The following is a 16,216-nucleotide window of genomic DNA, read 5'->3' on the forward strand; positions in this document are numbered from 1 at the left end:
GATAGGATTCAGAGGACTTTCACTCCCTTGTTGACATTGTTGGGGAGTGGCTTCAGAGAGTTAGGGATATATACTCCATGGAGAATCTCACATATCTTCTTGACAAATCCAGGTGCAATATTGAGGAATGGTGGCTCCCTTTTTTTACGTAATATCGGAAAACTTCAGGATAGCTGATCTGGTTCTGTAGTCGTTTAGAGAGGACAGGCAGCAAATTATTGTTTTTGGAGACTGTTATACCTATAGATGGGCGGGCGGTGGGATGACAATGGGAGGAGGTGGGCGGGTTCAGGGGGATGGTGTGGAGACTAATGGAAAGTTAGTGATATCAGTCTCTTCCTGTACAATGTGTTAATTGCTTGTATCTCTTTGCACCTAAAATATTAGTAAAGATTTACATTTCAAAAAAAGAAAACACCAGAACTCGGAACTCACTAAAATAGGAAAAAGGGAAGGGCTACTACGTGAAAAGGAGGCTGGCTGCCTTAATTGTGAAAACCCAAGAACACCTACATTTTACATCTTATCACAATTACACAAACGCTTGACTAATCGCCAAGGCAGACAAATAGTCCAGAACCAATTTATGCATATTGACATTTCTGGAGATGTTATTGCATTGACACACACAAATGTTAAACGTATTGTATTCAAGGAGAATGTAAAAATTAGGTAATTCAAAACCTATTTTAAAAATATAAAAGAGGAATCATGAGCACATGACGATATCAATACTAGTACAAAAGAATAAACATAGATAATCAAGCGCAATACAACTACTGTACATTGAGGATGAAATTACTATGAGAATTAGAAAATGTTTCACGATATCTAGGTGATCTGTTTGATAACATGCTGAAATAGATCTGACATTTTATTTTAAAGCACTATAGAAGATGAGAATGGATTTATGCATTAACAAAACAAGATGAAAACATCTTTGTTGTCAAGTCTTTCATACTATAAAAAACTTGTTTAGGAAAGAACACTAGCAAACAAGAGAGGAATGACCAACAAATGAAATGCAGACATTCTTTCAGCAAACAATATCAAAGATAAAAACAGCGGTTCATTTTCCACAAATCCTTTTTCAAATGTATATTGATGTAAAATTTGAAAATTGGGTTTCAATCAACTCATTTTTACATACTTTTTACTTCTGTTTCAGCGCAGTAACGTCCCCACAAATTTCTACATTCATGTCTACTTCTGGGAAGTTAGCATATATATTCCTAAAGGGGATGTTTGCAGCTCACATACCATTACACTGTATATAGATTAAAGCATGTGTGGACTATTTGTATCTGCCTTTCATATTCCATTTGTATCTGGGTCTTCTTGAGACTATGGAAGTAAGACCAAAAAAAAGTCCAATTATTGAGATCTGGCCATCAAAGATGTCAAAGGCAGCTGCCATTAAATGGGTAATGTGGAGGTGGAAAGGAACAGAACTCTTTCACGAAGAAACGTAGCAAAACTACCCTGTAGAGCATGACTGACATCTGACCACAGATGTCCAAGCCTGGGCTGCTTGGCTTAATCCCTGTGCCTGACCATTTTTCTGTGGGTCTTTCACACTACTCTCTTGGTGGTTAAGTCTTGGATGTTACCACCACACTTTAGACCGACACCTCATTCTCCCTCGAGGTTCTATGTCTTACCAATTTACTCAAACATAATTGGTAAATAGCCCTCCCACACCAAGTGGAGGTTGCATGCTCCTTAGAATGAGTAGACAACTCCACTGGGGGGTGTCTGTACAAGCTAGGCAATGGTAAGTAGCTCAGTTGTCTGTGCCATGCACAGGCTCACCAGAGATCGCACAGCGATCAATGCTAAGGTAATCCAGACCACTATGCAGGGCGGCACCTAGCAAACCAAAGAGGTGAAGCCTACGCAAGTGGGCTGGAACCACCAACAGGGGCGTCCTTGAGACAGGTGGCAGGGCAGCTAGCAGCTGAAGAAAGTAGTCAGGAGGACAGCAGAACATCAGCAAATTAGTGGGTCTGTGGAGACAATGGAACACTATTAGGGTTGGGTCCTAGAACACAAACAACTCCTCCTCCCTCCCAGGGTACTGAAACACTCCAATACCCCAGCAGGTGGGCAGATTCTCCATGTAACACCACTAACTGAATGAAGAACAGGGCTGCAAGATGATGAATCTTTGTGGGTCTAGGCAATGTTCCTATAAATAGGGAAATAGGAGCACTGGGAGAATAGGGGATAGAGTGAACAACTAACGTGGGCACCCCTAAGCTCCTCAACAAAGCAGGGGTCATGCCACACTCCGGGTCAGCCTGGGCCAACATGCATGCGCAACGGGCATGATGATAATTTGCTGCAGAGGCACAACACACATTGCACTAAGTGAAAGGTAAAAGTATGTTTTTAATCCGACCTTACATCTTTCACCTAGTGCAGAAACAAGGGAGCAGTGCCTGGCCCCCAAATGTATCTGCCAGCTCTTTATGTAATATTATGTGTAGTAATAATACCACAAGGAAACATGTTCGTACTGGCTCTGCCAATATATGATAGTATCCCCATATAAGAACATACTCTTGTTAGTTTTGCCCCCTCCCCACCATGTAAGAACACTCTTCATGTTGACTTTGCTCTTAACGCCAGTAAAAAAGCCTTGTCTCAGTAAGAAAACATCTCATTGCTGGCTGCACAAATACCCTCCACCCCCTCTCCCACCATGTAAGAAGACTCATGTTGACTTTGCCCTTAACCCCAGTAAAATAAATCCAATGCTACAGAAGGGAAAAATGTCCTTGCTGGCTGCACAAATGCCTTGCGCCTCCTGCCCTCCCATGTAAGAACACACATTATAGTGGCCATGCCAGAGTAAGAACATTTACAAACTGCCTGTCCCATTGTACTATAAACCCCCTCACCCCAACCCCTCGTAACGCTCATTAATTTGGCTTTGCCCAAAAATGCCAGCAAAACATGCCATGTGACTGTAAGAAAAAGAAAGTTACTCACAGGGTGACTGAAGTACTCCTAGTCCATAGTCCCCTTTCCTCCACACTGGAGGGATGCCCATGCATTATGGAGGAAAGGGGATGGGACATAGGGGTACATCCATTCTCCAATGCCCCCTGGGCCCCAGCCTTGCAAGCACACATGCATATCCATTCACCCAAAACATTCCCTGTATTCTCCACATGTGCATCCAGAACACTCATACTGCATTCTCATTCACACGTGCACTTACACTCGAACATGCACACTTAACGCTCATTCATATGTGCACTTATACAGACAAGTCTTTACATGCATGCACAGATATAAATAATAATAATAAATAATAGTTATATAATAAACATAAGACACCCATGCATGCACATATGCACACTTTTTTAATACCCGTTACCCAACCAGCTCCAGACCTGAGGCTCCTCTCCACACCTCCAGCTCCCGCTCCCCATGCAGACAGGAACCAGAAATCGGAAAGAGCTTACTGGTTCCTGACATGCATGGTGAGCCAGAGCACCTGCATCTCGGTTCCTGCTAACATTAATGCTCAGCTTGGCCCTACCTAGCCCTACCCTATCTATGCCCCTTTATGCATTGTGGGTTTCAGCAACACCCGAGCTGTACAGAATGCCCCCTTGATGCAATCTGGGTTGTGGACGGCCACTCAAAATGTGTATATTCTTTTTAGTGAGTTGAGTAAGGAGCTAGCACACTGTTGAAAAGGCTCTAATGAAGTGGTGGTAGAAATTGGTAAACCCCCAGAATTGGATATCAGTTACTGAATGTTGTTGAGGCCATTCCATGGCTGCTCATGTCTTCTTGTGTTCCTTCTGTACTCTATTAGGCATGAGTATGTAGAATTTCAACTCTTGAAAATTGAACTGACACTTCTCAAATTTGGCATATAAGTGGTGATCTCTTAGTCTCTGCAAGACTTCTCCCACATGAATACAGAACAAGGTGAGGGTCTTTCCTGGGTCAGAGCTCTGCTCCTTTGTTCAGGTTGTCAAACAAGCTCAAGGCTGCAAGGAGAGTGATGCACAGGAACTTAGGCCAGGATTTCCAAAACGATTCCAAGAAGCAAAGTGTGTTTATCACTTTCAACCTTCGCAAATGGTGTTAAGGAAAACTTTGTCACAAATATTTATGGTTATCAAAGGGTATTTTCAATGTGTCAGCCGACACGTGTTTTGACCTGTTTTGGCCTGGCGGTTGTGATATCTAATGTTAATGTAATTGGGGCATGATCCGAGAGGGTGATTGGATGTGTGGTTATTTGTGGTCATTTGTGAAATAATGCCCAGCAGCGGAGTTGAGCACCAAGCAGAGTGTATACGCGAGAATGACCTGTGAACTTGTGAATAAAATGAATAATACCTCTCTTCCCCCTTCAGGGCGAGCCAGATATCAACTAGAGATTGTTCCGCAAATATAAGTTGCAGGCCGCTCAAGGGGGAGGGAGAGGCCCAGAGAGTCGTCCCACTTCTGTCCGGTACTGGGTCCCATGACAGGTTGAAGTCCCTCAGTAGAAATAGATCTCCATCCCTAAAGAGCTCTAGCAAGCTCATCACATATTTCAAGAATCCATCTCGGCCTGAGTTAGGGCCATATATTGTTGCCACTGTTAATTTGATGGAGAATATACTGAGAACCACAAAGACATATCTGCCCTCCCTGTGTGTTTTAGTGCAAATGATTTAAAGGCCGCGACTTTCATCGACTGCAATCAATTCTCCGACAGTTTTGCTCGCAGCACATGCGTGTATTATTGTAAAGTAGTAGTGTAGGTGAAGTTTGTTTCTGTTTCTTTTTTATAGATATTGGTTTCTTGAAATGCCACCAAGTCCTGTTGTTGCTGCCTCAAGAAGAACTCCACCTTCCTACTTTTTTGTAAGGTATTAAATCCCCTAACATTCCACGTCAAACACTTGAATTTTGAGTGTATATAGAGTATTACAAAAGGCAAGAAAGTACTAACACATTGCTAGCATTATACATTGGTAAGCATCTTACATTTGCTCTGCAGGTGAGTTTCCCCCCCAACAAGATATCCACCCCCCCGTACACCTGATAACTCCTCAAAATAAGTGCCATCAGGTATACTCTCCCCCCAACTCCACGAAGCATCCCCCCTCCCATGAGTTCCCAGGTGTGAATCACAGTTCCTAACATATTCCGGGACTAACTCACCCAGCTGCGATCTACCTTCCAGGTGAAAGTGCAGGAAGTCCTAGCTCCCCGTCTGTTACAAAAAAACAGATAGATTCCAAAAAGGAAAACAAAACATAAAAAAGAAAAGGTTACGCTCCGTCTTAATGCATGCTGAGGATCCTGGGATCTATGATTAATCCATCCGGATAAAGAACCCAGTAAAGTCTTGCAAAACATGGCCCTTGGGATGGTGGTTTAAGGATTGGGCCTCTCAGTCGCGAGCGCCAGTCTTCTCTTTGCTGATCCCGGCGATTCTTTTTTGAGCGTGTGCTGATTTGGCATTCCCCAGATTTAGGTTTTATGCCTTTTGTTGCAACGTGAGTTGGGCATTTTCCGATACCATGCCGGTGGAGTGTTCTTCTAACTGCAGCAGGGTCACTCCTGCCTCTCTAGTCGTACTTCTTTGCTGCATGTCTTCCGGGGTAAATGATAGTCTGAAGGGGAAGTCCATTTATATCTTATGCCCTGGGTTTGAAGGCTTGCACCACTTCCTCTAGATCACAATGCTTTTGCAGAGTGATCCTGGAGAGATCTTGATATAGTTGTATTTCGGATCCGTTATATGAGATTGTCGTAGAGGCCCTCACCTGCTTAAGAATACGTTTCTTTTTGGGGATATATTCCGCAGGCAGCCAAGCCGTCACTTGGGCGAGAGCTACGTTCAGTTCTTTTCGGTCCGACCCTGTGAACCCTATCAAGCGGAATGTCGATGGGTACCTCCCTAGCCAAGAGGTTACCAAATATCTGGACCGTGGCCTCTTTTAGCTCTGAGTCCAAGATTTTATCAGGCAAATTCTTGATCCGAATGTTGGATCATCGTGATCTGTTTTCTAGCTCCTCATATTGAAGTTCTAGTTTATGTGTTATCTTGGAAAGGTCTTCTAGAGCCACATCTGTTTTTTTGCAGGCAGCGTCCAAAGTTTGAATGGCTTGTTCCTTCTGATCAACGCGTTCGGCTAGGGATGTTTTTTCTTTACTGACCTCTGCAAGTGAGTTCCTTATATCGGCCATAAATGCTGTGAATTGTGTTTGAAATTTTAGGGTGAAGCGATCCTGAAATTCCTGAAAACGTTTTGCAAAATCTTCCTTGGAAGACGACATGTCTGAGGGGGTACATTGCTTCAACGGAGAGGAGGATAGTTTAGATGTGGTGGTAGGTCCAGGGAGAATTGTGTTACTTGCCCATAGTTTATCCAATGATTTCTGTGTTTTTTGCTGAGATGGAGGTTGCCCAGCTTGGCTTCGTTTGTCCCACCCCCGAAATACATCAGTCGGTATAGGAACTCTGAGGGGATGCACCCGTCTGCCTAAGTTGCAGGTCTACTGCTAGGTTACTCACAGGGGTGTTTTGTCTCGGATCTTTAAGGCCAGGAAAATATGTGTTGATAAACACAAGAACTAATATGAGGCACCCCTAAGGGCCTAGTTGCTTCAGTATCATGCCCCCCTTATACGTGTGTGCTAGTGTGAATGTACTAATAACAGATTGTGCACTTACATTTTGGCTTGGGATAGAGCGCTGCTTATAAGGAAACGCCTGCAACTGAAGGCAAAGTCTAATTCCTTATTAAAGACAGTATGGGTTATTTTATAAGTGGGTCGTATGTGGGCAGATGTAGATACCTACTAGAGCAGGATTGAAGTAGGACTGTTGTGTGTGTGTGGTTCACGGGATGCGCACACTCACACAGACAGTATTCCGGATGGTAGCTAAGAGCAGGCAGAGAAACAGTTCACAACGGCCCGTATCTGCAGTACTTCTGACAGAGGGTCTCATAAAGTGAACAAGAGACTTAACAAATGGCAAGTGGTGGCCCCGCAACCTCACCTTAAGTGCTAGTTGTTTATCCCAAAATGCGCTTCCTGTAACTTGCTTCAGTGAGTCTATCTAAGTGTGAGATCCTTGTAGAACCTGGAGGCAAAAGTTTCACTCTTTAGGAAAGTTCATACTGGGTCTGGAAAGCCTTTGAAAAGCTTGCTGTCCGTTGTGCATAATGTGATCTTCACGCAGGGGCGGTAAATGCTACTAATTACCAGTGTCCCTCGCCGTCTATGGGGCACTGCTCCTCTTAAAGTATGAGGGGCAATGCAATACTCGTGCCACACAACTCCTCTTGGCTCTTTGGAGACAGTGTACCTAATGTGTCTCTCGGGTCCTGCCAGAGTGCCACGGCTGATCGGTCTGATGGTGAGGCTGTTGCTACAAGGGCTCATCGGGCATGGTCAATCATCTGAGTCCCGATGCCAAACCAGATGGCTGAGGTCAGCTGCCGAATTCAGTGTCGGTGAGATGGTTAGAGGGTTATCCAACAACCCCCACAGAAGTATCACGATCGTTGAGGGCTGCAGTGATTGTCAACGGATGGATGGAGGCTTCAGAAACAAAGACGGAGAGTGCTCCGGCACGTCCACCTTATACGGCAGCCATTTTGGAATCCCGAACATGGTTTTGAAGGCTGGCATCTGCTCATCACATTCCTGAATCTGGTTAAGGTTCAGAAGTCAGGTGAGTGGCCAATTTGACATCCTCAGTGGAGCTGTCTGAAGGACTGCCCTGGAACAGGTCAGGGAGAGGTTCTGACTCCTCTTCCTCAAAATCTGAAGCCAGCAGCAGTGCAGCGATTTCAACTCTTGGGATGAAAGCCTTCAGGCTATTTACATGGAACACTTTTGGAGCTTGGCCAGCCCTTCCAAGGTCCACTAAACAGTTGACCTCACCCAGTGACTCCACCACTGTGTAAGGGCCTGACCATTTGTCCTGTAGAGCTATAGGCCTTATAGGATTCATGATCAGGACTTGTTGACCTGGGGAGAAATTGATGAGGGCAGCTTTCTGGTCATACCAGTGTTTCACCAGTGCTCGCCCTGCCTTCAGTTTCTCACTAGCCAGACCCATCAGGAGTACCATCCTTTTTGTGAGCCCCAGCACATACTTACTACGTTGGTAGCGATGGGGGGAGTGGGCATCTCCCATCCCTCCTTGACTATAGCTATGGTTCCCCTCACAGGGTGACCAAATAGAGGTTCGAAGGGGCTGAAGCCAACACCCTCCTGAGGTACCTCTCTGTAGGCAAACAGTAAGCATGGCAATAGAAGATCCCATTTTCTTCTCTATCATGCTTTTTAAAGTTCTGTTAAACCTTTCAATGAAACCATTGGTTTGTGGGCGATATGCACATGAAAACATATAGGTGACACCACATTCCTTCCACATGGCCTGCATATACTTTGACATAGAGTTGCTGCCCCTATCAGACACAACTTCTCTAGGGAAGCCAACCCTAGTAAATAGGCCAAGTAAAGCTTTTGCAACTGACTTGGCAGTCACAGTCTTCAATGGGATGGCCTCAGGATACCTGGTGGCATGGTCGACCAGCACCAGGATAAACCTATTGCCTAAGGATGTTTGGGTGTCAAGGGGACCAACAATGTCAATCCCTACCCTCTCATATGGTACCCCCACAAATGGGAGTGGTACAATGGAGTTGGATTGTTGTGCCACTTTTTCCAGATAACTGGCAGGTGGCACAACTCCTGCAGTGACTTTCTACTTGCACCCCCATCTTGGGCCAGTAGAAATGCATGGATAACCTTTGCGTGGTTCTCTTGATGCCAAGGTGACCAGCAAGGAGCACTTCATGCACCAACTGCAGGAGGAAGGGTCTTACAGCAAGGGGAACCACCAACCTCCTATGTTCTCCTTCTGTAGACTCTGTAGGCTCACTGTAGAGGAGCCCACCTTCCCAATAAATCCTATGCTTCCCAGGAGCTTCACCCTCAAGCTGGGAGCAGGCCTGTCTCCTTAGGCCTTCCAGAGATAGGCACTCAGGTTGGCCCTTACTGAATTCAATCCTGTCAGGACCACCTTCTACTAACAATCCTTGTAGTTCAGGAGGGTCATTAGGATAAAACTCTTCAGGTAATGCCTCTTCCTCGTCAGGTTCAGTTGTTTGACCAACTACCTCCACCTCAGTGGTAGATGAGTTAGGGGAAATGTGTTCTTTAACTCTCTTGTCTTTCTTGACTCCCTTAGCCTTGGGTTTCCCCTTTGGCTTGGGCAAGGCATTGGACTTAGCCAGTGCAGCCCTTGTTTGTGATCTTGTGCAGGGTCTCTCTGATGTGTCTCTCACAAGCCCTAAAGCTCTGAGATCAGTCCCCAGCAAGACCTTTCCTGGGACATCTCTCTGAATGCTCACTGGAATCCTGACCACTGTACCATTTCTAGTAGTATTTACAGGCATAACTGGGAACTTGAGAGGTGGGCCATCAGCCAACTTAGTGGATAACAGAGGTGCTCTGGCAACTTCTTCTGGATCTACCAAGGTAGAATCCACTACAGTTCTGCTGCGCCCCTATCCCTAAGGGCAGGAGTATCTATTCCATTAATCAGCACACTGTCCTTAAAGTAGTGCTTGGTATTATCAGGAATCCTAGCATAAGCCTCTGAGACTTTAGGCTCCCAGGAACCAGCGACGTCATTTCGGGAAAATACCAGGGATAGCTGAGGTGACATCACACGACCCTTGACCTCTGGTGACATCACAGGAAGTGATGTAATTTGACCCCACCCAGAAGTGACATCACAGGAAGCAATGGAACACAACCTTTCACCCCTCGACAAAACAGAAAGTGGCATTACATAGCATTGTTTCTAAGTATACTTAAAAAAATATGGTTACGCTATCACTGTAAAATGATATACATTTCATATAATAGTGGATCACCATATGTATCATTATTATGAGTGCATATAGGCTCATATTAAAAAATCACTGTGAATGCAAGCAGACGTCCAAGGCCAAACGATAATGATGTGTTATTATATAGCACTTATGCTTAAGCGCTTTATATAGAACAAATATACAGCATCACCCAATCTGTGTGGGTAGTCATTTATCAACATCAGCAGGATGAAAGGCTGAGTTGACCTTGCTGGGAGTCAAACCTGCAAATCACACATTGCAGCAGCCAGTGCTCAACCCACTAAGCTATCTTACCAGCTATAGCTATCAGCAAACCAGCCACTCCAGAAACAAAAAGCCACATGCTGCTGGCCACAGCCCATGAGTCTCAATTTAAAAAAAAACAGAAAAAAAAGACCAACACTTTTTTTCGATTTTGTTTAGGGGTAGCAAGGGAGACCTCTGGGGTCACATTTGCGATCCCTGGCAACCCCTAAATGACATCCATGCCAGGAACCCAGGGAAACTAAAACAACCTCAGAATCTATCCCACTGGGGAAGGAGTCTGAGGTGAAGGATGCCCCTGTAATCTCTTCTTCCTAATAGGAGGAGAAGGCCAGATTAGCAAAGTGGATCCCCAAGGTTTTGACCTTACGTCTGGGGTCCCCCTTCACATGGTCACTTGCTCCACAAGCCACACAAGATCCACTGGGACTTAGGACATAGGGAGGCTTATTGTAACCAGAGTTCTGTTTTGGAGGATAACATCTACTACCCTGTGTGTTCTCGTGTGACTTACCCTTACATTTATTTTTGTGGATCTTTTGGGAGGAGGTTTTATCAGATCCCCCACCCTCCTTATCTTTGGACTTTTCCCCCTCCTCCTGCTTACCAGGATGGGTCTTGTCCTTATGGGACACTCTATGTGACACCCACAAATCTGCTGCTATGACCAGCTTCTTAGGATCTATCTCATTTGAATCTTCCAAATGCTGCTTAAGCTCAGGGGGAAAAAGATGCAAACATATGTTAAAGCATGACAAGACATATCATACCCTCAAAAGTGGAGACCTTATAGCCTTCAACCCAGCCAGTCAAGTTATTTAAAGAATCAGTCACATATGATACCCACATACTTCCTTCTTTCTTCTTGTACTCTCTAAACCTCTTCAGGTATTGGGCAGGAGTCTTCCCAAACTTTAAGATGAGAGTTTGCTTAAAAATTGCAAAATCTACTCTTTCAGCTTTTGACATTTCCATAATAGTACTGCAGCCAGAATGGGGTAGTCTGCTGAACAACCATGCATTCTTATCAGCATTTACAACCTCTTGAACTTCACATGCATACTCAAATGCATTCAACCAGTCCATAATGTCATTCTTCTCATCATACACACTGAACAGATCTTTAGGAAATCTTGGATGAGAGGAGGATCCAGACCCATGTCCAGATCCCTTGGATCCATTTGAAACTTGAAGCTTGGCCAGTTCCAACTGGTGATCCCTGTCCTTCTGTTTTTCTGCCTGCTCTACTTTCAGCTTAGCCATGTGAAATACAAGCTCCATCTGCTTAAACTGCAGCTCTTGCTTCTTGAATTCCAGCATGGTCTCAACATCAGAGCTTGCAGAGGAAACATTGGACATTACATCATCCAGGTCCTCATGGGCACCATGAATGAGGGCAGCGGCAGAACTGTCAGTTCTGCCAGTGGGAGCAGCCCCTCCTCCTTCTGCACTCTCATCAGAGGTTATGGCACCGAGTTGCATCTCTTGCCATTCCATAATTTTCTGGATCATTTCCAATGTTGTACCTTGAGCCAGTAAACCTCTCTCAGTACACATCTTTATCAATGTTTCAGACTTAGAAGCATTTAAGGTTATACAGGTACTTGTTTCCATTATATTAGACAGGTCTATGGCCTTCACAATTATCACTACAAAGTCACTATTTGTCCTGGGTAGGGGTAATCTGAAATGCCTTCACTAGTGTGCAACACTGAATAGCTTCAGTCATATCCCACCGCTGTACACCAATTTGTTAAGACAAATTTCTGAACTCTGACTTGGTGGGCAGAGGTTCAGAAGGCCAGCCTAGTTTCTTGGAACAGGGTACCCTTCTGGACAAGCCAGACCAATCAAGGAGCTATAGCTGCGGTCAAGACTAGGTCTCAGGAGGGGTGAGGGTGACTGAAAGACCTCAATGAGCACACAGGGTAAAGGACATTTACAAATCACTCCCAGTCAGGTGTATATATATTAAAAATACAAATACATTTATTTCAAGGCCTTTGAGTTTCAACATACAAATAAAATCACAGCAATACTTCTAAGCCAACACAATCCTATCAATATACATATATACAAGACCAATGGGGTCTAAAGGGTTAATGCACAAAATGGGTCCACAACCTAAAAGGGAAGGAAGCAGGTAGTGCAAAGAGTCTTTAGGCCCTTCTGCATCAAACACAATCCTAACTGAAAGACAGCCCAATCCCTAAGATATGAGGAGCCTAGGGCTCAAATGTACTTGCGATGCTGGCGCATGCGGTGGCGCAGAAGGGCAAAACAGGATCTTTTGTAGGGGCTGTAGCAGCTCAGGAAGGCAGGTGAGGTGATGCAGAATAGGTTCCCACTATTCGAGGAGGGTCTCCCCTTGCAGGCAGAGCAGGTTCCAAGAGTTGGGAATAGTTTGCTAGTTTGCACTAAAGGAAAGGAGAGGGACCCTCAGGGGCCACTTGTGCGTAAAATTGATGGATGCGCTAGGGGCCACCGGTTAGGGGTTGCAATTGCTCACTGACCCCCAGCGCACTCGGCAGTCGAGTCCACTTCAGTTGCAGGTTCAAATGCGGCAATCTCACGGCTCTGTGGCTTTCAGCAACGAAGTTACAGCATTAATTCCCAAACGGGACAGTGGCGATTTCTCTGCTCCTAGTAGATGGATCAAGGCAGTTCCGCTGTAGCAGGCTTCAGGGCACAGAGGGGCACAGCTGCAATGAGGTTGCAAAGATCGTCACCACGGCTTGGTGACACGGCAACCGCGTGTACTCTGGTTTGGGCGCTCTCTCTTTACTCCAGACCTGGGAACGCCAAGTGTATGAAATTTGGTGTGACAGTACCGTGAACACAGAGTTTACGGGGGACAAAGTTTCAAAGGCCTCCTCAAAACGGCGGCAGTATCAGGGCAAAGGTCCTGCGCAAGCTGGTCAGCCCACTGGTTGGCCCAGGGACACTTCCAAAAAGTCTTACTTGCAGGTTTTGATGAAGGTGCCGAGAATAGATGGTCCCACTATTTCAACGGGTCGAAGCGTCTTCGCACACCTTCTAGGATGAACAGATGCAGAGGGCTCCAGCTGGACGACAGCGGGCTCAGGGTGCCAAACCTTCCAGTGGGTTACCAGAGGTTCCTTGACTCAGCTTCGTAGTTTCAGGATACTTGCATTCTATCCTTCGTTTAGTGAGAACTCCAGAGATTGACATGGTATGGGTGTTTGGAGCCTTCTCTTATCCAAAATCTCCTTCGTGCCAAAACGAAGAGGACCCAATGGGAGATCTGCTCACATACAGGCATACCATACGTGGACCAATCATGGACCACGGTGGTCCCAGGCATTCACAGCACACCAGAATCTCTGGCAGGATGTGTATTGGAACCATACAGTCCAGCCCACATCCTGGAAGCACGCAGACAAGGGATGCAGAAGCCAGTGAAAGCTTGGCGTTTCAAGGGAGAATGCATGCCCACATAAGGACTGACCCGGGTCGGCTCGACCTGGGGAAGGTGAAGGGGCAAGATGGCCAAAGGACAGGACAAAGAACCTCGTGGCATGGCCATTTTGGAGTCAGGCCACCTATTCATGCCAACCGCGGTAAACGCGGTTTACCTGGTAGGAAAGGGTTAAAAATACATGAAGAAAAGCTGCCACTAGCCCTGTCCAAGGCACATCTGCACTTCTCCTAAAAAATCCCTCGAGAGTATATAGGGCCTTTTGAAATGACAGGAAGAGCCAAGTGCACTGTACTGTAAGGTAAATTGTGCACTTGCAACATGTTGCAGAAAAGTTGCAACATTGACAAGGACTAAGGGAAACAAAGTCTCCCGGTACTGACTGTCTTTAAGGGCATGTCAGTTTCCCCATAACAAAGTGAGCGAAAAGCCAAGGGAAGTGCAGCAGAAGGCTGTGCTACTGTGGTAAAGTCAGACTATGGTGTTTAAACAAAGCAAAAAGTTGGGGGTACACAACTGGAGGGAAAATTACACATGAAATGGAAATCTTTCCTAACAAAAGTGCCTAGTCTTACAGACTGCCGCCACCTGCTCATCCATGGCAATAGATGCTGAAATTCTGACCCCCAGATTCTTGACTGATGAAACAGGCACAGGGAGAGGGCCAAGAGAGGCAGGCCAGAACTCTGCGGTCCAAACATGAGTGGGGAAGTTGGTCCCAATGACCAGGACCTCAGTTTTACTGCCATTACGTTTTAACCAATTGGTTCTCATCCAATATTCGAGATCCTCAAGACACTTCTTCAGCCGTGTCGCTGTCTCGGCTTGAGAAAAGTCCAAGCGAACCAACATTTGAGTATCGTCCTCATAGGAATAATACCGGAACCCGTGAGACAGGTTAAGAAGCAGGAGAGGACTAATGTAAACATTAAACAAAATGGGGGACAACGCAGACCCCTGAGAGACACCACAGAATAGTGAAAGCGGACTAGAGCAAAAAGGGGGCAACAAAACTGATTGGGAGCGATCGGCCAGGAAGACCATGAACAAGTCGAGTACCTGGCCAGACAGACCAGCGTCAGAGAGCCGGGAGATCAGGGTAGGATAGTCAACTGTGTCAAAAGCAGCTGAAAGATCCAACAGCAGAACTGCTCCGACACCCCCCTGATCCACCAGGCGCGCTAAGTCGTCTAGAACCAAGTTCAAGACTGTTTCTGTGCCTCTCCCAGGCTGAAACCAGACTGAAACAAATCAAAATAATGGGATGTTTCCAAAAAAGTAGACAGTGGGGGAGAAACCAGTGCTTCTAATACCTTCATCAGAAAGGGAAGAAGAGAGATGGGGTGATAATTAGCCAGCACTTCAGGATCTAGGGAGGGCTTTTTCAGCAAAGGGATCACCAACGCATGCTTAAGTGTCAAAGTAATCACACCTCTAGTGAGAGATGCATTAACAGCAGCAGTAATGTGAACAATTAGGCCACCCGATGCTTCCTTCAGAAGAGCTAAGGGTATGGCGTCAGCAGGAGAGGCTATTTTAGGCACTGAAGAGTCTCTAACACATCTGTGTCAGAGAACATCGGGAACGTAGACCATTGTTCCTGGGCCACGGGAGGCTCAGCATGGGCTGTATGGCATGATAACCAAGGTGACTCCCTATTTATCTCATCCCAGATGGTGGTAATTTTGGTCACAAAGAATGAGGAGAGAAAGTTCCACAAAGCCTGCGAGGACGGCACCTGCGCATGAGCCTTCTCAGGAGTAGACAAAGAGTGAACGAGATCAAAGAGGGCCGTAGGTTTATTGAGGGAACCATGAACCTTGTGAGCAAAAAAAGATTTGTTGGTGTTTATGACTGCTTTGTGATAGGCAGTAAGGGTATGATGAAAGAAAGATGTGGCGTCAGGAGAATAAAAAGCACGCCATTTTCTCTCAGCCTGTCTGCAAAGCAGTTTGCCACTTCTTAGTTCCTCAGAGAACCAGGGCTCCGAAGAGCGGGATCTCTGTTTGCACAATCTGAGGGGAGCCAATGAGTCAGCCGAGACTTTAAATGCGGTATCAAGAGTAGCCAGGGAGCAATTGGCTACCTGCCCACAGTGTGCTATCAGGAAAGTGGTAAGCTCAGGGTTAGACACCCTGCGCAAAATACGCTTAAAAATAGAAGGTTTCGCCAAGGGTGGAGACGGAAGTCTACAAAGGATGGAGAATGAAACCAGGAAGTGATCCGACCAAACTACTGGAGTGGAAGAACTAGTACTGATGGACGCTGCAGGGGCAAAAATCAGGTCCAGGACATTTCCTCTTTGGTGTGTGGGTTTAACCACCCACTGGGGAAGTCCTAGATTGAGCATCAAGTCCATAAAATTGGCAACCTGCCCAGCAGTGGCAGAATTTAATGGGAGATTGAAATCACTGACAATGAGCAAATCGGGGTATTGGATCTGTAATTCTAAAACGAATGCAGGAAAATCTGCATAAAAAGCGCTGCCTGCCCCAGGGGGCCGATAGACCACCAGAATTGTAAGAGTCGAGGTGGGGGAGACAGTGCTATGGGCTAGTAAGGATTCCATTTTTTAAGAGTGCTTAGGGACTGTATTTCAAAAAGGTAGCAG

Source organism: Ambystoma mexicanum, chromosome 2p (genome assembly GCF_040938575.1).
Source record: "Ambystoma mexicanum isolate Mex_15411 chromosome 2p, UKY_AmexF1_1, whole genome shotgun sequence".
Lineage (NCBI taxonomy): Eukaryota > Metazoa > Chordata > Amphibia > Caudata > Ambystomatidae > Ambystoma > Ambystoma mexicanum.